General features: G+C 38.3%; 1 protein-coding gene and 1 pseudogene across 1 annotated transcript in view; one reads left to right on the top strand and one right to left on the bottom strand.

The window, feature by feature from the left end:
- Positions 1-24,162, top strand: part of LOC136400706 (uncharacterized) — a 51,249-nt pseudogene that overhangs the window by 571 nt on the left and 26,516 nt on the right.
- SLCO1A2 (solute carrier organic anion transporter family member 1A2) overlaps positions 1-24,162 on the bottom strand; it is a 105,649-nt gene that overhangs the window by 76,000 nt on the left and 5,487 nt on the right. The gene's annotated exons all lie outside the window — the stretch shown is intronic.

The following is a 24,162-nucleotide window of genomic DNA, read 5'->3' as shown; positions in this document are numbered from 1 at the left end:
ACACTTTTAGAGCACCTGCCTCTGGTAGCCAGAAGAGATTGTACCATTGGGCCTCACAGGACACCTTTTAAATAAGACCACTATGTCATGAGTGGGAGATGTATCAAATTCACTTAATACATGGAAATGAACACAAAGAGATCTCCAATATGAGGAGACAAAGTAACACATTCCAAATGAAAGAAGACAAAGCTTCAGAAAAAGACCTAAACAAAATGGAGGCAAGCATTCTACCCAATAAAGACTGAAAAACAATAGTCATTGAAATGCTTAATGAACTAGAAGAAGAATAGATGAACTCGGTGAGAATTTCAACAGAGACAGAAAATATTAAAAAGAACCAAACAGAACTAAAAAATACAATAACTAAAATAAAAACTACATGAGAGCAAATCAACAGCAGATTAGATGAAGCAGAACAAATCAGCAATCTAATGACAAGGTAGTGAAAAATCATCCAATCAGAACAGCAAAAAAAAAAAAAAAATTTTTTTTTTTAAAGACTAGGACAACATCAAGTGTACCAACATTTTCACTATAAGCATCCCAGAAGGAGGAGAGAGAGAGAATGGATTAGAAAACATATTTGAAGAAACAATTACTGTAAAGTTCCCCTACCTGGCAAAAAAACTAGACATTCAAGTCCAGGAAGCACAGAGAACCAAACAAGATGAACTCAAATATATTCACACCAAGACACACTATAATTAAAGTGGCAAAAGTTAAAAATAAAGGAAGACTCTTAAAGGAGCAAATGAAAAGCAGATAGTTATATTCAAGGGAATCTCCATAAGACAATCAGCTGATTTTTCAACAAAACATCTCAAAGCCAAATGGTAATGGCACAATATATTCAAAATGATAAAAGGAAAAATCTACAATCAAGAACACTTTACCAAGTAAGATTATCATTCAGAATTGAAGGAAAGATAAAAGTGTTTTCCAGACAAGCAAAGCTAAAGGAGTTCATCATCAATAAACCAGCATTGCAAAAGTGCTAAACGGACTTCTTTAAGAGGAAAAGAAAAGGCCACAACTAAAAATAAGGAATATAGAAAAGGAAATAAATCCCACTGATAAAGTCAAACACTTAGTAAAAGTAATGGGTCACCAATTATAAAGATATTATGAAGATTAAAAGGCAAAAGTAGTAAGATCATGAGTAACTACAATAATAAATTAAGGGATACATGCAAATGTTAAACTATGATGACAGAAACGTAAATGTGGGGGGTGGGAAAATGTGAAATGCTTTTGAAATGCATTCATTCTTAAGTGACCGTCAACTTAAAATAGACTGCTATAAGCACAGTTCAGTATATATGAATCTCATGATAACCACAAACCAAAAACCTGTAATAGATACACAAAAAATAAAAAGGAAGGAATCCAAACAAACCAATATAGAGAGTCATCAATGTATAGCAGAGGAGAAAAGAGTTCTGAAGGAAACAGAGACCACGAAGGGGAGAGAATTTTAAAGAGAAAAAAACAAAGAGAGAAAGCTACAAATACTATACTGAGATAAGGGGGGATACTACATCAATAAAAAAAAATACTATTAAAAGGACACCAGAAAGCAAGAGATCTTGAAAATTAAAAATATGTGGTTGTCAAAACTAATTTTTATAGAAAAATTAGTAAATTAAACTTAGGATATTTCCAAGAGGCTAAAAAAAAGTTAAAGAGATATAAAATCATCAAAAAAATTAATAAATATAAGATTAGTCTAATAAATGTAATTCTCAAAAACCCTTTGGGAAGGAAAGCTGAGAAAATGGAGGGGTAAAAATTAGCAAGAAATAATTTACAAATATTTTCCAGCACTGAAGATCACAATTTACACATTAAAAGGCACATTGAGTTTCCAGCTCAATAAGTGGGAAAGACTCCACACCAAACACATTAGCATGGAATTTTATATACCAGCACTCAAAAGAACATCATTCGGGCTTCTGAAGAAAGTTTTTTTTTTTTAAGTCACATACATAATTTTGGGAATTGCTTCTCTTTGTAGCCAGACTAGTAGTTAGAATACAAAGAAGTAATGCCTTTACAAATCTGAATAAAAATCACATACTTGAGGATTCAAGACGACAGTGGATTAGGTGGAAGGTACACTCACCTTCTTCCATCACCAAACTGGAATTACAACTAAAATATAGAACAATCAACCTGAATAACTGACTAAAGACTAGCTGAACGGAAGTCTTATAACCAAGGGTCTACAGGAGAAACCACAACAAGACTGGTAGGAAGGGCAGAGGTGCAAAATAGGCCTGTGCTGCTCCCATGGTGGCAGCTGCAAAGATACCCCATGAGAATGGGGTCTCAACCCCACACCAGGCTCCCCAGTCCAGAACACCAGAGCTGGGAAGAGGCCACCTATATAACTTCTGGCCTAAAAATCTGCAGGGATTCTGTCCACCAGGGAGAGATGGAAGTCTGCTAGAGACACAGGCATCCTCTTAAAGGGCCAATGCACAAAATCTCCCTTGTAGCTACTCACCCTAGGCTCCAGTGGAGGTAGAACCGATCAGTCTAGACTTGTATAAAAGAGATATTGGGGTTTGTGGCTCCAGGGAAAGAGCTGAAAGGACAGCCACCAGGATCCCTGTGCTGAGTCCCTCTCCTACACTGAGGACACCATCTTTCTTAGGTGGGGCACTTCCCTGCTTACAACTTCAGCCTGGAGGAATACAATAGCCCCACACTCAGGATGCACAGTTGCTCCATCCTGCAGAGCTTGCACCCTGTTGAGGAGTCAGCAGCCTGGGCCAGGATGTAGTCGTTCAGTCTAACTCAGGGGATATCAGTGACTGCATTGTGAGGATTTGGGGTGGGAGTTACTCCCCCACCTTCTTGTGATCCTGACTAGTGCCTTCCCCTCACAGGAGTTCCACTAGCTCCATCCTCTGGGATCCTAAAAGCGCCACTATCCCAAATCCTGGTGTCCCTGCCCTGCTTAGCACAGGCTTCCCAGGAAATCTGGGCAGATCTGAGATAGACAGAGTTGTGTGCCTCTGGAGTAAAGAGCCACCCTTCCACCTTCTCCCAAGACTGACTGGTACCCTCCCGTCACAGGAGATAGACTAGCTCCACCCTCCTGATTCCAGCAGCCTTGCCCTACTGAGCTCAGCCATCTAGCAGAATATGGGACAGACTAAGCTGCGTGGCTTCAGAATGAAGGCATTTTCCCCTTGTATGCCCAACCAGTGCAGAGCCTTCTCTTCACACAACCAAGTCTTGGTCTGTTCCAGCATGATAAACTCTGCTGGCCTCACCTTGATGACTCCCTGGGATCTGCCCCACCCAAAGGTCTTCAGGCAACCAGCAAGGGGAAGCTGGGGCTTTTTCTGAGAGGCCTCAGACCCAGCACTAGCTATGAGTTTGAACCTGTACCAATCTGTTTAACATGACTTGCCCTTACCTGGTGACTCACTGAGAGCCTACCTCATGCAATTCGTGTATCACCAGAGGCTCTTTCAGGGACATGAGCCTAATAGGCAGTCAGCAAGTAGAGGCAGGCAAAGGTGGATCTTGGTGTCACTTGAGCCTTTTGTTGACCTGCCGCCAGGCTTGATGCTGGTGGAAGTTAGCCATGGCATGTAACTTGGTCCTTCCCACACAAACCAAGGCCCAGAAGAGGAAGCCACAAACTTTGGGTCTCTTTGTAGCTCCAAACAAGTTGCCCAGGGCCAGTCATAGGTGGTGTCTGATATTGACCTGCACCAAAGTCCTTCCCAAGAGGACCCAGAACAGACACATTTAGTGACCAGCTTTAGACAACATCAGAGCAGGATCCAATTAGCTTCACAAGTGGCATATCCAAAGGGAGACTTGGCAAGGACCAGACCGTGCTGAGGCAAAGTCTGCTTCACGTGGTCGGCACCTACATAGCAGCTTATATACTGTGGTCAGGTCACTCCTCACAGTCAGCCAGCCTCAGGGTTGGCCCCGTGCAGCAACAGGGAAATAGCAATCAAGATTCCATTACAATGGGAGGACTAACATATCCCATAAAAAGCACATTCCTGGAGCCTCAACTCAGGTAATCAAGGAGACTGCGTCACTAGGCCTCATAGGAGACCTACTTCATAAGACCATTTTACCAAGACTGGGAGACAGCAGATCTATCAAATACATAGAAACAAACACAAAGAGGCAACCAAAATGGAAAGACAAAGAAATATACCCCAAATTAAAGGCAGGAGAAATCTCCAGAAAAAGAGCTAAATGAAATGCAGGCAAGGAATAATCACCGTTGGTTGCTAAAACCAAGAAGTGAAGGGCTAATGGGGAGCTCAGAATGAGTGATGTAACTCACAACATCTGACCTCACAGTTTACTTTAACATCAGAAAAGAGATTCAACTAGATATTAAAGACCCTCTGATATGATATACAGGGAATAAATATCATCGCTTATGAACCATTCTTACCAAAACAAAGAATTGGATAAACAGCTTATAGACAAAACTACCAGTATAGAAGAAATACAAGTGAGAAAGGAGCACATGAAATGATACCACATGTATTGCATCAGCAAAATGCAGAATGCAGGTAATTGTACAGAATAAATGACCACATTTCTTTAATAGATTGATGGTAAGGAAAAGAAAGGAGGGAAAGTTACAGAGTAAAAGAGTCATAACAGACAGAGCAACTAATGCAATCTTATTTAGATCCTGATTCCAACAAACCATTAAAATGTTTTTCTAGACGATTGAAAAATGTGGACACTGAATGGATCATTTAATGATATTAAGAAATTAGTGTAAATTTTATTTTAGTTATAATAATGGTATGTGGCCTGTTATATAAAGTGTTTATCTGTAAACACTAAAAAAATTACATATAAAATTATATGTTGTCTAGGACTTCTTTTAAACAAAGTTTGAGGAAAGTAAGAATATAAAAGAAATATGATATGCCATGTGTTGATAATTGCTGAAATTTTATCTACACATAAAAGTTTCCATAGTAAAAAGTTAAAAATGTACATACAAAAAAGTACACACCTTATATTGATGTAATCCAAATGTTTTTTTAAGATGTTTTAAGAGGGCAGAGAAGAAAAGTAAGGGTCAATCTTCTTCTTCCATATTAGGATATCAGCATTTAAAATTCATACATCAAGAGTGTCCAGAGCCTGACAAGGTGGTGGCACAGTGAAAAGAGCGTCAAACTGGGACACAGAGGACCCAGGTTCAAAACCCCGAGGTCGCCAGCTTGAGCACAGGGTTCACGGGTTTGAGCACAGCTCACCAGCTTGAACCTAAGGTTGCTGGCTTGAGCAAGGGGTCACTTGCTCTGCTATAGCTTCCCAGTCAAGGCACATATGAGAAAGCAGTCACTGAACAAGGTGCTGCAATGAAAAATTAATGATTCTCATCTCTCTCCCTTCCTGTCTGTCTGTCCCTATCTGTCCCTCTCTCTGTCTCTCTCTGTCATTCTCTCTCACACACACACAAAGAGTGTCAAGAGAAGTAATTTTTTTTGAACTATGGAGAAACTGCTAGCATAGTTAAAACTAATGGCCTGCAGAGAACAAAATTCAGGGATAGACAGAAAGAAGATAGAGGACTACTGTTTTTAGTACTAGCTGAGTAATCCCATTTGATTTTTTTAAATTTAATGGGTGAAATTGGCTAATAAGATCATATTAAGTTTCAAATGTACAGTCTTATGATACATGATCTGTATATTGCATTGTGTGGTCACCACCTTCTAAACTTACAGACTTCGATGTTAAAGACCATTTGATTTTTAAAAATAGTGAACACATATGTATTTTGTAAAAGTAGAAATTATTTTTTAAATATATAGAAAAAAGTCTACATTTTTATCTGATGGAAAGAACCCCATTAAATCATATGAATTATATCCTAACCTGGCACTCATTTTTATATTTTCTTCCCTTTCATTTTTTTCCATACCTAATTCACTGACATCGGTTATGATACTAAATATGATTTGAACTCATTTATTTCTCTGACACCTCTGCTCTACCCTGGCCTCAGGCTTCATTAAGTCTTATCTGCAACACTACCTAGTTTTCTAATAGCTTTCTTGTTTTTTATGTTTGCATCCTCTGACCCATTCATTCCACACATAGCAATTGGCTGATCTTTTACAAGTGCCAAAACAGAGCATGTCACACCTGGCTTAGACCCACTTGATATTTTTTATTTACCCTGCAAATAAAACCAAGGTCCTTAATACAGTGTCTGAGCTCTGTGGCTTCAATTGCCTGCTTACCTCTCCAGCACCATCTTTACACAACTGCTCATTCACTTGAATTTGCACAGGCTGTTTCTCGGGTCTTAAGTACCTCCCCATCACTCTCCTTGCTTATCTTTTATATTTTAGAATTCAACTCAAATGTGACCATTTTTCTTTCTTTCATTGCCATATTAATTTTCTCCACAGTATTTATTATTGCTAATTGCATATTTTCTGGTTCTCTTGCTTAGTCTCTTTTCCTCCACAGGCTCTAAGCAGCGTGAGAGCAGGAACTTGGTTTTGCTCAGCTGCTGTATCTCTAGTCCCTAGAGCATTCCCTGTCACAGGGTGGGTCCTTCATCAATATTTATTAACTCAATGAATAAATGGAACGTGCAATAGGACAGTGTCTCTCAAACTTGAGTGTGCATACAATCACAGGAAAGAGGTTCTTTTGTAAATGCACATTCTGATTCAGTAGCTCTGGGAAGGGGCTGAGGTTCTGCTTTTTCAACAACAAAAGTTTTTTAATTATGCTGTGGTAGTTATTCATGTAGCAGCTGATATTTTTGCCCTGGGATTCCAAGATATTTCTGCGTACTGGCTGTTCTGCTCCCATATCTAAGTACCTTCACTTACATTTCTGTAAGAAGATCGAGTGACAATAGGAATATAAATACATATATGCTTTACGGATTACAAGGTAGATCACAAGCATTTTGTGATGGGTAAGAGCAGGTATTATTCTTTGGTTAAATAATAGAGAGAGTCTATTATGATTCTATGAAAAGCTATATTGTACAGTTTGGGGGGAATATAAATATATGCTTTTAGATATTTACAAAATACTACTGCTGCTTATTTGATAATTATTTAAAGGGGCTTCTCATTGTACCTAGGAAGGAAGCTTTTATACAATAATACAATGTCATTATTTATTTGCAGCTGCTTCTGCTTAAAAAAAATCACTGGTTACAAGGTTCAGTAGAAAATTCCAGGGTGCTCCCACAGCCCCTTGGACATCTACTAGTGGCATGAAATACACCTATGCTGGCAGATTCTTTAAAACTTATGGTAGATTTCTTCACCTCTTCTTAGTTATGTAGGAGGTGGCAAAGCTGATTATTTCAAACCTGCCCTTTCTTCATGATTACAATGAAATGTTTATGAAGTTAAAAAATTAAAAAAGAACTACAGTATGGACCAGAGATTTGAATTTTGATGTATCAATGACCTGAAGTCTTTTGTATGTCTTGGAAAAAATACGAAACATATATTCCTTCTTTCACAGGCAGTTGAACATCCTTCGCTTTCTCATTTTGCTACTGGTCACAGTGCAGTTGAAGACTAGAGATGTGCATTTGTTCCACTGCAGCGTCCTCCGAAGGACGCTAGCAGAACTGATGAGCACATATGCTCCTCGCTACTGCCTTTTGGTAGGAAGACTGTGCAGCCTAGAGTCCTAGAGTCCTAGACTTGGGTGACTATGATCAAGTTACTCTGAAGCTCTGTGTCCCATATGTGACATGAAATGAATAATAAGTCAACCAGAAATTGGCTGTGAAGATAAAGAGAAATCATGTTGGTGAAGAAAATAGCTATGATTTTGGCGACAAATCTGCATGGCAATAAATGCTGTTTCTTCCCTCTTGTAGAGGAAGCCTCTTCTTTCTCCCTCCAGAAGCAATTCCTGCTAGGGGGATCTTGCCACAGCAGAATGGCATTGGGACACACTTTGCCACTACTAAGAAGGATGTTTGAGGAAGAATTTAATGTTTTCTAATGACAGATACTCTATTTTAGATTTCAATATCTCTATCTGTTTATCTATCTCAGCTTGTACTTGCTAGGATTTAATTGGTACCTATTAATTGCTAAGTACCTGTCACCTTCCACTTAGAACTACAGTAATGGCAAGCACACTATGTGCCAGATGTTATTCTAAGCTAATTCACATATATGAACTGATTTAATCCTCATAAAACAATATGAAATAAATACTATTATATCCAGTTATAAAATAACTGGGTATGTAAGGTACAACATGATGCTATAGTTAACAATATTGTATTGTATATTGAAAATTTCTGTGAGTATAGACCTTAAAATTCTCATCACAGGAACAAAAAGTTGTACCCATGTGTGGTGATAGGTAATTAGCTCTATTGTGGTGGTCATTTTTCTCTCTCTCCCTCTCTCCCTCTCTCTCTCTCTCTCTATATATATATATATATATATATATATATTCATTATTTTCTACACATGAAACTAATATAATATATGTCAATTATAGCTCAGTAAAAATACTATTACTAGTCCCATTTTATAGATATTAAGATATTAAGGCTGTTTGACCTTGGGTAAATCACTTCACCTCTTTTTTTTATTGATTTTAATTTATTGTGTTTACATAGATTCAAGAATCCCACCGAATATATCTCCCCCCCCCCCGTGTTCCTCTCAACATCCCCTTTGACCCCCTCCCCCCAACGCCCTTCCCCCTTCCCTCCAGGATTTTCTTGCTTGCTCTCTATTAACACTGTGTTATGTATATACAATTTCACCAATCTCTTTCCCTTCTTTGATGCCATCCTCTCCTCCCTTTTCCCTCTGTCCACATTCCCTCTGGTCCCTTTGATCCTGCCTCTGCCTCTATTATGTTCCTCAGTTCACATTGTTCATTGGATTCCTCAAATGAGTGAGGTCATATGATATTTTTCTTTCTCTGCCTGGCTTATTTTACCTAACATAATAGTTTCCAGGTCCATCCATGTTGTCGCAAAAGGTAAGATTTCCTTCTTTTTCACAGCCACGTAGTATTCTATTGTGTATTTGTACCACTGCTTTTTGATCCATTCATCTACTGATGGACACTTGGGCTATTTCCAGATCTTGGCTATTGTAAACAATGCTGCAATAAACATGGGTGTACATTTTTTCTTTTGAATCAGTAATTTGGTACTCTTAAGATATATTCCTAAAAGTGGGATGGCTGGGTCAAAAGGCAGTTACATTTTTAATTTTTTGAAGAATCTCCATATTGTTTTCCACAGCAGCTGCACCAGTCTGCATTCCCACCAGCAGTGCAAGAGGGTTCCCTTTTCTCCACATCCTCTCTAGCACTTACTATGTGTTGTTTTGTTAATGAGCGCCATTTTGACTGGTGTGAGGTGGTACCTCATTTTAGTTTTAATTTACATTTCTTTAATGATTAGTAATGTTGAACATTTTTTCATCTGCCTATTGGCCATCTATATGTCCTCTTTGGAGAAGTGTCTATTTATTTATTTTTTGCCCATTTTTTGATTGGATTGTTTATCTTCCTGGTGTTGAGTTTTACAAGTTCTTTATAAATTTTGGTTATTAACCCCATATCAGACGTATTGTCAAATATGTTCTCCCATTGTGTAGTTTGTCTTTTTATTTTGTTCATTGCTCTTTAGCTGTGCAAAAGCTTTTTAGTTTGATATAATCTCATTTGTTCAACCTGTCCTTTATTTCACTTGCCCATGGAGATAAATCAGCAAATGTATTGCTGTGAGAGATGTCGGAGAGCTTACTACCTATGTTTACTTCTAAGATGCTTTTGGTTTCACAACTTACATTTAAGTCTTTTATCCATTTTGAGTTTATTTTTGTGAATGGTGTAAGTTGGTGGTCTACTTTCATTTTTTTTCGGGTAGCTGTCCAATTTTCCCAACACCATTTGTTAAAGAGACTGTCTACTCCATTGTATGCTCTTACCTCCTTTGTCAAATATCAATTGTCCATAAAGGTGTGGATTTATTTCTGGGTTCTCTGTTCTATTCCATTGATCTGTATGCCTATTCTTATGCCAGTACCAAGCTGTTTTGAGTACAGTGGCCTTGTAGTATAACTTCATATTAGGAAGTGTGATGCCACCCACGTTATTCTTATTTTTCAAGATTGCTGAGGCTATTTGTGTTCTTTTTTGGTTCCATGTAAGTTTTTGGAATATGTGTTCTATATCTTTGAAGTGTGTCATTGGTATTCTAATAGGTTCCATATAAGTTTTTGGAATATTTGTTCTATATCTTTGAAGTATGTCATTGGTATTTTAATAGGGATTGCATTGAATTTATAAATTACTTTGGGTAATATAGACATTTTAATGATGTTTGTTCTTCCTATTCGTGAACATAATATAGCTTCCACTTGTTTGTATCTTCCTTGATTTCTTTTATCAATGCTTTATAATTTTTTGAGTACAAGTCTTTAACTTCTTTGGTTAAATTTACTTCTAGGTACTTTATTTTTTTTGTTGTTGCAATAGTGAAGGGGAATGTTTTCTTAATTTCTCTTTCAGACAATTTATTGTGGGTGTATAAAAATGTCTCTGATTTCTTAATATTAATTTTATATCCTGCTACTTTATTGAATTCATTTATCAGGTCAGGTAGATTTTTGCCTGAGATGTTAGAGTTTTCTATGTACAGTATCATATTATCTGCAAATAATGATAATTTTACTTCTTCTTTTCCAATTTGGATGCCTTTTCTTTTTTCTTCTTGTCTAATGGCCATGGCTAGGACTTCCAGAACTATGTTGAATAAGAGTGGTGAAAGGGGGCACCTCTGCCTTGTTCCTGATCTTAAGGGGATTGCTTTTAATTTTTGCCCATTGATTATGGTGTTGGCTGTGTATTTGTCATAGATGGCCTTATCATGTTCAGGTATGTTTCCTGTATTCCCACTTTGCTGAGAGTTTTGATCATAAATGAATGCTGGATCTTATCAAATGCTTTTTCTGCATCTATTAATATTATCATGTGGTTTTTCTCCTTCCTTTTGTTTATGTAATGAATCACATTGATTGATTTGCAAATATTGTACCAGCCTTGCCTCCCCAGAATAAATCCCACTTGATCATGATGTATGATTTTTTTCATGTATTGCTGGATCCAGTTTACTAATATTTTGTTGAGAATTTTAGCATTTAAATTCATCACGGATATTGGCCCAAAGTTTTCTTTCTTTCTTTCTGTTGTCTTTGCCTGGTTTTGGAATGCTCACTTCATAAAATAGAGCTTGTAAGTCTTTCCTCCTCTTAAACTTTTTGAAATAGCTTGAGAAGGATAGGAATTAGTTTTTCTTTGAATATATGGTAGAATTCGCCTGTGAAACCATCAGGCCCAGGGCTTTTGTTTGTTGGGAGTTTTTTGATAACTGTTTTGATCTCATTTGTTGTAATCAGTCTGTTTAGGTTTTCTGATTCTTCCAGATTGATTTTTGAAAGATTATATGATTCAAGGAATTTGTCCATTTCACATAGGTTGTCTAATTTGGGGACATAGAGTTCTTTGTAGTATTTTCTTACAATCTTTTGTATTTCTGCTGTGTCAGTTGTTATTTCTCCACTCTCATTTTTTATTTATTTGAGTCCTCTCTCTTTTTTTCTTGGTGAGTCTGGTTAAAAGTTCATCAATCTTGTTTACCTTTTTAAGGACCCAGCCCTTGGTTTCATTTTTTCTCTATATTGTTTTTTTAGCCTCTATGTCATTTATTTTCGCTCTGATCTTTATTATTTCCTTCCTTCTACTTCCTCTGGGCTTTACTTGCTGGTTTTTTCTAGTTCTTTCAGATGCAGGGTTAAGTTGTTTATTTCAGCTTTTTCTTGCTTCTTAACGTATGCCTGTAATGCTATGAACTTCCCTCTCAGGACTGCTTTTGCTGTGCCCCATACATTTTGAGTTGTTATATGCTGATTTTCATTTGTTTCAAGAAAATTTTTTATTTCTTCTTGATCTCATTGTTAACCCATTTGTTATTTAATAACATGGTCTTTAGTTTCCAAGTGTTTGAATGTTTATCAGTTTTTCTATTGTAATTGACTTCTGGTTTCATGCCATTGTGATCAGAGAAGATGCTGATATGATTTCAATCTTCTTAAATTTACTTAGACTCATTTTGTGTCCTAACATGTGGTCTATCCTAGAGAATGTACCATGAGCACTTGAAAAGAATGTATATTCTGCTGTTTTAGATAGAAAGGTTCTAAAGATATCTATTAAATCCAGTTGATCTAGTTTGTCCTTCAAGGCTGTGTTTCTTTGTTAATTTTCTTTCTTGAGGATCTATCCAGTAATGTTAGTGGGGTATTGAAATCCCCTACTATTATAGTATAGCTGTTAATCTCGTCATTTATGTCCATCAAAATCTGCTTTATAGGCTCTGGCTGGTTGGCTCAGTGGTACAGCGTTGGCCTGGCATACAGGAGTCCCGGGTTCGGTTCCTGGCCAGGGCACACAAGAGAAGCGCCCATCTGCTTCTCCACCCTTCCCCCTCTCCTTCCTCTCTGTTTCTCTCTCTTCCCCTCCCGCAGCCAAGGCTCCATTGGAGCAAAGTTGGCCCGGGTGCTGAGGATGGCTATATGGCCTCTGCCTCAGGTGCTAGAATGGCTCTGGTTTCAACAGAGCAATGCCTCAGATGGGCAGAGCATTACCCCCTGGTGTGCATGCCAGGTGGATCCCAGTCGGGCACATGCGGGAGTCTGTCTTACTGCCTCCCCCGTTTCCAACTTCAGAAAAATACAAAAAAACCCATCTGTTTTATATATTTAGGTGCTCCTATATTTGGTGCATAGATAGATATTTATAATGTTTATATCTTCCTATTGGATTGCTCCCTTTATCATTATGTTGTGACCTTCTTTATTCCTTACTATATATAGCCTTTGTTTTAAAGTCTATTTTGTCAGATATAAGTATTGCTACTTCAGTTATTTTTTAATTTCCATTTGCATGAAATATTTTTTTCCATTGCTTTACTTTCAGTCTATGTGTATCTTTTGTTTTGAGGTGGGTCTCTTGTAGACAGCATATGTATGAGGCCTGTGTTCTTATCCATGTAGCTACCTTATGTCTTTTGATTGGAGCATTTAATCCATTTACATTTAATGTTATTATTGATATGTAATTGTTTATTGCCATTTTATTCTTTAAATCTACATTCCTCTTTTATGAAATTTTTTTCCCTTGGTTCTGTGTACAACAGGCCCCTTAACATTTCCTGCAGCAGTGGTTTGGTTATCATGAATTCCTTGAGTTTTTTTTTTTTTTTTTCTGGGAAGCTTTTTATTTCTCCTTCAATTTTAAATGATAGCCTTGCTGGATAAAGAAGTCTTGCTTGTAGGCTATTGTTTCGCATTACTATGAATATTTCTTGCCATTCCCTTCTGGCCTCAAGTGTTTCTGTTGAGAAGTCAGATGTCATCCTTATGAGGGCTCCTTTGTAAGTGATTAACTGCTTTTCTCTTTCAGCCTTTAGTATTCTTTATCTCTTAACTTTGGTATTTTAGTTATGATGTGTCTTGGTGTAAGTCTTTTTGGGTTCCTCTTTAATGGGCTTCTCTGTGCTTCTTGAACTTATGTGACTTTTTCCTTTATCAATTTAGTGAAGTTTTTAGCTATGATTTCTTCAATCAGGTTCTCTGTCCCTTGTTTTTTTCTCTTCTCCTTCAGGAACCTCTATTATGCAGATGTTGTTTCTCTTCATGTTGTCACAGAGTTCTCTTAGAGTTTCCTCAGACTTTTTGGTCTTCTTTCCTTTTTGTTGTTCTGCTTCTGTGCTTTTGCTTATTTTTTCCTCTAAATTGCTAATTCGATCCTCTGCTTCATCCAGCCTGCTTTTAATTTCTTCTAGTGTAGTCTTTATTTCTGATATTGTGTTTGTCATTTCTGTCTGATTCTTTTTTTATGATTTCAATGTCCTTTTTGATGCTTGTTATCTCTTTGTTTCAGTGCTCATTATGTCCATCTTTTGTTGCTCTAAGATGCTTGAGCATCCTAACAATCATTATTCTAAACTCTGCATCCAGTATCTTGGTTATTTCCATTTCATTCAGTTCTTTTTCTGGAGATTTCTCTTGTTGATTTACTTGAATTACATTTCTCTGTCTTCTCATTTTGTCTCTGTATAGACTGCTCCTTTGGATGTGTTGTTTGTGTAGCTAGCTGAGTTCAGGGTTGGTGTAGTTGTCTGCCTCCAGCTTTCAGTTGTGTTGTTTCTAGATCTTCTTGGGTTGGTCTAGCTCAGGGGTCGTCAAACTTTTTATAAAAACTGCCCACTTTTGCAGTGCTGGTAGACCTGGTCCCTACTGCCCACTAGTGGGTGTTCCAGCTTTCATGATGGGCCAATCGCAGCGCTGTTTGGTTGCACGGTAGGGACCAGGTTGACCAGCACTGCAAAAGTGGGTGGTTTTCATAAAAACTTTGATGACCCCTGGCTAGCTATTGGTTGAAATCTGCTGTGGGCTACTTGTCTGCTACTACTACATTTTTTGCTGTTTGTGACAGTACTTTCTATGCCTTAACTGGGTCAGATGTGAGAAGCCTTTCCTTAAGATACCACTCTAACTAGGGTTGTTAGGTCCTGAGCTGATGCTCTCCATATCTGGCTGCTGGATGTGCCAGCCCTGGACCTCCCTGGCCAGAACCTGGTGAGGACCAGTAGGGGTCACTGCTTATGACTGGCCCTTAGCAACCTTTCTGGAGCTACAGGCGATCCAGAATTTGTGGCTGCCTCTGCTGGGCCCTGATGCCATTGTAAATATCAGCTGAAATCCGAGGCTGGCTTTTATCTACTCTTGGCCAGTGTGTGTGGCCTTTCTATTCCTGAGATGTGGTCTTTCTGCCAGCCCCCTGCTTCTGCCACGTCCTTGGGCACTTGGGTACTTGGGCACCAGCACTGCCAGGTGCACAAGCTTATGGGCCGCAGCTCGAGCTGCCCCACAGGCACAGGTGACTTCTTGCCTCACTGAGCTCTGCCCCCCATGGGTGCGTGGGCTGCTTCTCTGGGCTCTACCCCCTGCAGGTGCACAGGAGGCCTCTCAAGTTCTGCCCCTTGCTGCCGCTATGCAGGCCAGCAGGCTACCTCAACAGGCTCTGCCCCTCGCCACCACGCAGATCAAGTGCCGTGGCTGCAGCCGGGCCCTCCCACCCTTCAGAGGGTACTCAATGGTTTGGGAGAGCAGTGTAGCCCAGACCTCAGCACTCATAATCTGTATCTCTGATGCACTCCCTGCTTCTAAGTGTTTCCTTGCACTGACTGGAGCAGGAGAGCCTCTGGTGGGTGGGATAATTGCTTCCCTTTGCTAGCTTGGTTCTCCCAGGAAGAATGTCCACTTTAGGTTTGAGGAGTGACCCAGTACAGGGGTCAGGGTGGCTGTCTCCCACAGTCTCTCCTTGTGCCCTCAAGACTACACTCTCCTCTTGCTACTCCAGTCTCTCAGTGCTCCCCACTCCCAGAGCCTCAGGTAAGTGGCTGTGAACAAGATTTTCTGTGGGGTCCCTTTAAGATGGAGCCTGGGTCTGAGAGTTCTGTCTCCCTCTCAAAAAAAGTATCATGGCTCTTCTGCCATCTAAATACTGTCCATACACCTCCTCTAATCTCTGGGGCTCCAAGTTGGGGTTCCAGTCTTGGGGCTGAGGACCCACAGCTCTCCAGGCAGCCCACTCTGCCATGAGAGGCCCTTTGAGTTGCCTCTCGCTCCTAGGAGTGGGGCAGCCCCTTCTGCGTCTCTGCCCTTCCTACCAGCTCAGTGGTTCCTTCAGTGCTGCTTGGTTATAGATTCCTCTTAGTTTAGTCCAAAGTTGGTTTTTCAAGATGATTATTCCTAAATTAAGTTGTATTCCACTTTAGATCTGTGAGGTGAGAGTTATAACATCTGCCTGCTCCATCGCCATTTTCCTTCCCCCGTTCTCCCCTTCCCCCCTTCACCTTCTTCTTCCTCAGTTTATACCAAGTATGAACCAAGTTCCATGGTGGAGCCACAACATAATACTGATGTAAATATTCATCACTTCATAGGTTTGCTGAACACTAACTATATGCCAGACACTGTTTAAAGTATTTGGAATGTCTCAATAAATGAGGCAGACAAAATCTCCCATCCTCATAGAATTTACATTCTAGTTTTAGGGTGATGGTAACTGCCAGAACTGTGTTCTTAGCCACTATGTACCACTCCCCAAACTAATGGACATGTAAAATCTCTCATATCCCTTTCACAGATAGATAAACTAAATCACAAGCAATTTGAAGAAAATAAGAAATAAGGACATAATTAGGAGAAAAAGGTCACTATTTTCTAAGTACCATCTACATGAACTTTATATCTATTGTCTATCTATCTAGCTATCTATCTACCTACTTACCTACCTAACTCTATATATAATTGTTAATCTTTATAAAACCGTATGAGGCAAGTATGTCATGTACTGATAGAAACTAAGGAGCAGCCCTGGTGGGTTGGCTCAGTGGTAGAGCATAGGCACATGGATGTCCTGGGTTTGATTCCTGGTTAGGGCACACAGAAGAAGTGACCATCTGCTTCTCCACTCCTCCCCTCCCTATTCTTTTTCTCTCTCTCTACTATCTCTCCTGGAGTTATGACTCAATTGGATGCACCTCAGGTACTGAGAATGGCTCCATGAAGCCTCTACTTCAAGCACTAAAAGTAGCTTGGTTGCAAATATCAAACCCAGATGGGAGTTGCCAGGTGGATCCTGGTCAGGGCACATGCAGGAGTCTGTCTCTCTATCTTCCCTCTTCTCACTTGGAAAAGAAGAAAAAAAAAAAACTAAGGAGCAAAACATAACCTGAATTATAAAAATTTAACTGTGTAAAAATAGATAGAATGACAAGGATATCTTTGTTTAGTCAAACAGACACATATTTCAAAATAAAGAGCCTGTATCTTTAAACAAAAATAAATTGATTTGTCCAAGATCACACAGTTAATAAATATTGTTCCAAGGACAGAACCCAGGTTTATCAGACTCTAAAGTCCTGACAACTTCTCTATATTATGCCCAAACAAAAATATTTTTCTTCTACTTCTCTTGTGCTCTGTGGTTTATTTTATGTAGGATCCTGTCAAATCAGTTGGTCTTGGAACTGGACAAACAGGTCAGGCAAAAGAATAATGGGATCAAAATATTTTTTCAACATATAAAGAACTTGTTTGATGTTGAGAATAACAGTATTTACTTTCCCCAGTGTGATACTGTTTGCTTGATTTTTTTGTTTGTTTGTTTTTAAGGTTTCAACTGAAAGAAAATTTGAAAGACTTAATAAACTTATTAAATATTTCTAATACTGAAAGATTGTTGGTAGTTTCCTCTTTATTCTCTCTCTAAAAATCCAACTGAGATTTTCACATCGAATTTCTATTAGGACTTCTATATCTTTGTTCTGTATCATTCATCTAAAATTTTCTTTTACAGTAAAATGAAAACTCAGTTGAATGAATAAGCCTACGTCCAGTAGCTATCTCTTAAGGTCCTTGCCAGGGGACTTTAGGTTACATTTGCATCCACATTGTTACTGCTCCCTCTTGTTCATTAACTTATATATTTCACACCTCACCATGCACCTCAGTAACCTGCCCGTACAATTTGCTCACCTTGGAACATTCGCTTGCTCTCCCTCTGGTAGTCTATACCCACATTCTCCAATGCCACATTCTCCAAGGAAACTCTCAGGATCCTGTCATATCACCTCTGAATTTACATAGACTCTTCTGATATCAGTTTATTCAATTATTTATTCAATCAATTAACAAATGTTTATTGAACTCACTTTTCTTTTGATATTATCTCAATGGTTGCAGTTTTGAGAATACCTTGAAGAAGTTGATGGCTCCTACCTAAAAATTTGCTTACGTATGGGCAGGTGTTATTTCCTCATCTAGCCTGAAAGCTCCCAGAGGACAAGGTTGTGTAAGACTTCTTTGTAACCCCCACTTGTACATAACAGGTGCTTATTAAATACTGTTTAAATAAATCTACTTTATGAATAATGAACAAATAAATAAATTAATAAATGTTAATATAAAGTTATGATTTAATACAATATGGTAACTACAATAGAGTGTGGTATTTTATGCTCCCTTTGTAAAACAGATAATAATTGTAAGCTTTTTAAAAATTTATCAATTTATTAAAGAGTAGAAATAAAATATACAAAGTACCTGACACATTTTTGGTATTCAATCAGTGATAGCTATTATAGCCATGACAACTGTGCACAAAGTAATGATCTGGTATACCCGTGGGTACTTTTGTTATTAATAGCATGTAAATAGGATTTAAAAAGAGAACAAGGGAAGAGAAAGATAAAAGTAGGGAACTAAAGAGGCTTAAAACAATGTAGAAAAAAGTTCAAAGAAACAAAAAGGGAAATAGAATAATGAAAATAATCCAAATCCTAAATAGGATTCATATCACTGTATGTCTTTCTGCTTCAAAAACCAGTGACACAAGACATTTGTCAAGTACAATCGCTTCTAGAATTACAAGATCTTTTCAGAACCATACAAGAGACAGGTTCAGAAAAATCTACCTCTTTCCTGTTAGAACATTCTTTTTGTTATTTAGAACAAAGGTTATGATCAGCTAAGACATGGCACATAAATCCTGAAAAGAAAATAAACGAGAATATAGAAGCAGCATATCTGGTAGCATTTACCTGGCTTATAGATAGATTAGAAGAGTGAGAGTAAATTATACAATTCTGAAAGGATAGAATTTAAGTAACCACAAATGTTACCATATATATATATGGTATAGATATGGTAAAAAAAAAAAAAAAAAAAAAAAACAGGCCCTTGATGATTGGGATAAGCACTCAAAAACAAGAAAATATAGTGAATGAAAGGGAAAGGTGAGCTATAAGAAAAAGAAACAGGAGAAGGAGAAGAGAAGAAAAGGCATAAAGGAGTCGTGGTTACTTATCATTTCTCTGGTGGGCTTTGGAGCCTACATACACTTGCAACCATTTTCCTGAACACAGTTAGGCAAAATTCAGATTTAAAGCATTGATTCTACTCTGATTATAAATATCCTAAATGTTAACCTGGGTCACATGGTAGAGAAGGTGCGGTACGAAGCAGGCAAGAAAGCAAAACAGTGGAAGACTCTTGTTTCTCTGAGGCTTCGTCAGGCTTCCTCAGACAACTGGATCCTTAGGAACCCTCTTTTTTTCTGGAACCCTCCTGTGGAAATGCTTCTGGAAAATAAAACCAGCTGAGAAACAGAGCCAAACCCTTTAACTCTCAGGAAAGTCAGACTTAGCTTTTGGAACTTTATTTGAATTTGAGTTTATAATTAGTATCTGTCTATACCAGGAGTTGTTGCCTAATTGTAGTCAACTCCCATAAATTAAGCATTTAAAGGGTTTCCTATTGTGATCTTGAAGAGCAGAACAATGAAGAGGAAACTGAAATCTAACTCAGAAGGACCACTGGTATAGGAAGGAAGGACAGGGTCTTTCGGAATCAGGCAAACCTTTGTTAGGACTCTGGCTTTTTTACAAAACTTTGTATCAATTTCTTAACTTACCTTAGCCTCTATTTTCTCATTTGTGTATAAAAGAATAATATTTGTTTTGCAACAATATGAAGTTAGAGAAAAAGCACTTAGTATACTATAATACCTGGCAATACAACACTTAGTAATTTTTAACAGTGAATATTATTAACTAAAATACTAGGATATACTATTGACCAAAGCATGAGGTGTTTCAAAATATCACATTTGGCCCTACCTTGACTCTCAGACTACGAAGGAGGGAAGGAAGGAAGGAAGGAAGGAAGGAAGGAAGGAAGGAAGGAAGGAAGGAAGGGAGGGAGGGAGGGAGGGAGGGAGGAAGGAACCCACAGGTCAAGATGTTTAATAGATTCTAATAAGCTATAGCTGTTAAATTATTGTTGCAAACATCATCAGACATAATCTAATGAAATTTAAATGTAGATATTTTAAGACATAATGTGCTGAGGCTCTTCGTGTCTTTTGAATCTCACACATGTTTAATATATGCTGCCTTTTTGGTATATTTGAGTTTAGGAGCCGAATCACCTAAAAGGATAATGTATGGCCTTCTCACCAAAAATGAGCTTGGTCACTGTGATCAGTAATCTGAGGTAAATTGTTCTCAATCTATAATAAAGGAAGGTATCAGGAATTATTATTTATGTGTCTATTATAGTTACATTTTACTATATTTTTTTTATGAAATATTGCCTCAGAAAAGCTTAGGTATTATTACCTCTTAGACACTTTTCTTTCTGACCTTTTCCAGGAATATATATTTAAAACCTAATTTAGCCTATAAAAATACTCACAGATGTGACCATAACTTACAGATACAGATGAAACTTATTAACAGGCTAAGATCCAGTATCAGCTTAAGAGGTTAGCAAATGATCAGTGTTCCAGCTGGAAAACATAAACTTGAAATACAGTCCATCCCCTGCTCTCTGTTCCATGGAAATATAATAAAAGACAGTAGAGCATAAACATATGTCCAGTACTCGAGCGTATATTTGTGACTCTGTAGTTTGTACTGAATTTAGATAGATAGTCCATCCTACCAATTAGATACATTTAACATGGATTTAAACATCAGATCTACAGCATAAAAATAGAATCCCATAAACCACAAATGACATCTCTCACTAGGAAATGAAGAAAATCACACCCACACACAGATAAAAAGAAAAAAAGGAAACCAGGACTTCTTCAAAATTAGGTGACTCTTGTGGCATTTCACTGTTCTATTTCATATCCTGCTTTTATCTCCATTTTAGATTATAAATAAAATTTAGACTATTTCACTGGATCACTATATTATATTCTCATAATAGAAGAAATCAGATTGTTACTGCCAAAAAAAGTCTCTTTTTTCCCCAGTTTTAAGTGAGAGGCAGTGAGGCAGACAGACAGGCTCCCTCATGCACCCAGACCAGGATCCATCTGGCAAGACCACAAGGAGGTGATGCTCTACCCATCTGGAGCGGCTGCTCTGTTGCTCAGCAATTGAGCTATTTTAGCACCAGAGGCAAGGCCATGGAGCCATCTTCAGTGCCCAGGGCCAACTCGAATCATTCAAGCTATGGCTGCAGGAGGGGAAGAGAAGGGGGAGAGGGGTGGAGAAGCAGATGGTTGATTCTCCTGTGTGCCCTGACCAGGAATCAAACACAAGACTTCCACATACTGGCTGGCACTTTACTCTGAGCCAACTGCCAGGGCCAAAAAAAAAATGTTGGTGAATGAACCCAACATAGAACTCAGGCTATATTCTCCTGTTCTTCTCTGGATTACCAACATTTACAGCATATATTTGGATGACATTTTGGAACAGCCAAGCTGCTACTGCCACATCTCAATGAATTCTCACTTTTAAACCCCCAAAATTTAAATATATCTCATGCTTTGGGGACTGTCAAAGGACCATCTATGTACATTTTGTTATACTTGTAGTGCACTTGGAGATACCTAAATCTTCACTTTCTGAATCCTTAAAAGATTAGATATCCACATGTCATATAATAACAGATGAGATAAATAATCTACAATCCCTGTCAGAGAGCCTGACAAATTGCACATTTCAATAACTGGTAGCACCTGTTGCCAATGCTGATAGACAAAGCAACTGAAAAGTTGTCAAGCTTAAGTTTCCTCTTGCCCTGTTCTGCCTCTAAACACCTGCACTAGGTTAACACCAGACATTTTCTACTTTCTGTCCTCATTTCAAATATGGGGCATGTAATTTTATATATTTCCTTCTTACAAGAAATAAGGGCTATTTTGAAGATTTTCAGTGCTTTATAAACTTCTGAAATTATTATCATCCTCTCTTTATGGAGTAGCCCAAATTTGATTCACATGCTTTGACTGTCCTTACTAATTTCCTTCCTGTGGAATTGGTGCAAGGAACAAGTAAAGATAGAGATATAAAAAAATGGAGTAACTTTAACCAAGCTGATAAATTTATTACCATTATGAAGGTTGAGGCCTGAGGAAACAATTCTAATCTTATCCTGACTTGCCTGAGAACATAAACTTTCGAACTGTCCAGCCTTGTATCAATGCTTGGTTACATATCAGATCATTGTGTGTGTGTCTATACAAGTCTCCAGATAATCTTCTGATTAGCCCCTGAAGGACTCACATATCCAGGTCACATGATTTCTATTTAACATCCATTGTCCAAAACACTAGGTCTGACCAGACTGACTGTCACACATCTTCCAGACAACCCAGAATTCATCATCCAGACCACCTGGCTTCTGACTGATAACCATCCTGGACCAGTGCTAGGGCTGAGAAAGCAGGACTGCTAGTTCTCATCAATGTACTTTTTACTATAAAAACTCTTAACTTTTCTTTCTTCTTTGGACACTTCCAGGTTTTTGTCTATCTGCGTTTTCATTTTGCAAATGCTAAAACCCTTGATTAAATATCATTTATTTCTAGCCAAAGCCTCTAAAACTCTTTTTCAGTTTGCTTGACAGATGACATGCCTCTAAAGCTAAATCTCTTCCCATGATTCAAAATATGTCTCCAGGTTATGTAGCAAAATATTTATCTATAGAAAATATTTAAGTAAAGAATATTACATATGTGTGGAAAATATTTAGGTAGAAAAACCAGCAACAGTAAACTGAAATGAAAGGACAGTTGCAGGAAGGAAAAGTTATACTTTTGGGGTCTTTCTGAGAAGAAAGCCAATGTTTACTGAAAAGAAAGTGTTTTAAAAAAGACATTATTCCCCTGGCCGGTTGGCTGAATGGTGGAGTGTCAGAGTGTAGAAGTCCCAGGTTTGATTCCTGGCCAGGGCACACAGGAAAAGCGCCTATCTGCTTCTCCACCCTTCCCATTCTCATCTTTCTCTCTATCTCTCCTCCCCACCTGCAGCCATGGCTCAATTGGAGTGAGTTGGCCCTGGGTGCTGAGGATGGCTCCATGGACTCTGCCTCAGGAGCTTAAAAATGGCTCCAATTGCAACCGAGCAAGGGCCCCAGGTGGGCAGAGCATCACCCCCTAGTGGGCTTACCGGGTGAATCACGGTTGGGACGTATGCAGGGGTCTGTCTCTGCCTCCTCTGCGCTCACTAAAATAAATAAATAAATAAATAAATAAATAAATAAATAAATAAATAAATGGCCATTAAAGTTAAAATGGTCCAACCTTGTGTTCACAAGCAATATTTACATTAGAAATGGGTTGCAGGTGCAAATGCCTTAAACAAATAGGAGTGATGTGGCGAGCTCAGAAAATAATACCCTATTCTTCCCGCACTTCCCCTCAAATTCCTTTGATGGGGCCAGTTCCTTTCCTGAAGCTAAATGAAACTCAAACAGGTCTCACTACTTTCTGTTGACTTTCAAAAGGGGGGAAAAAGGCCTTTGATTATGTTTAGACCCACAAAGAAGGTTCAGTTCTGGATGAATACATCTAATTCACTTTGAACTTCATTTAAATGAAAACTTCTTCCCTCCCACTGCAATATATCCAAAGTCTACCTTTGGGAGAGTTAGGTTTTCCTCTATTTTCTTTCCTAGTTTCTCCCAACCTCTCCGCACCCTCACACACCCATCCTTCCCCCACAGCTGAACAGACTGCTTTGTCTCCTCCAGAGTTGGGACTTTAAGGGAGGAGTTATTGAGGCAAAAAATGTTATCGTTGACTCCTCTGGTAAGGACAGGTCTTTAAAACTGACTCTCAAGGCCACTTCTTTTTTTTTTTTTTTTTTTTTTGGCCTTTTATATATATATTTTTATTATTATTATTTTTTTATATAATTTTATTTTTTTAATGGGGTGACATCAATAAATCAGGATACATATATTCAAAGATAACAAGTCCAGGTTATCTTGTCGTTCAATTATGTTGCATACCCACCACCCAAAGTCAGATTGTCCTCTGTCACCTTCTATCTTGTTTTCTTTGTGCCCCTCCCCACCCCCTATCCCTCTCCCATTCCCCCCTCCCCCCTGTAACCACCACACTCTTATAAATGTCTCTTAGTTTCACTATTATGTCCCACCTACATATGGAATAATACAGTTCCTGTTTTTTTCTGATTTACTTATTTCGCTTCGTATCATGTTATCAAGATCCCACCATTTTGCTGTA

Source organism: Saccopteryx leptura, chromosome 1, assembly GCF_036850995.1.
Source record: "Saccopteryx leptura isolate mSacLep1 chromosome 1, mSacLep1_pri_phased_curated, whole genome shotgun sequence".
NCBI classification, from domain to species: domain Eukaryota; kingdom Metazoa; phylum Chordata; class Mammalia; order Chiroptera; family Emballonuridae; genus Saccopteryx; species Saccopteryx leptura.
This window is presented reverse-complemented; position numbering and strand designations above follow the sequence as displayed.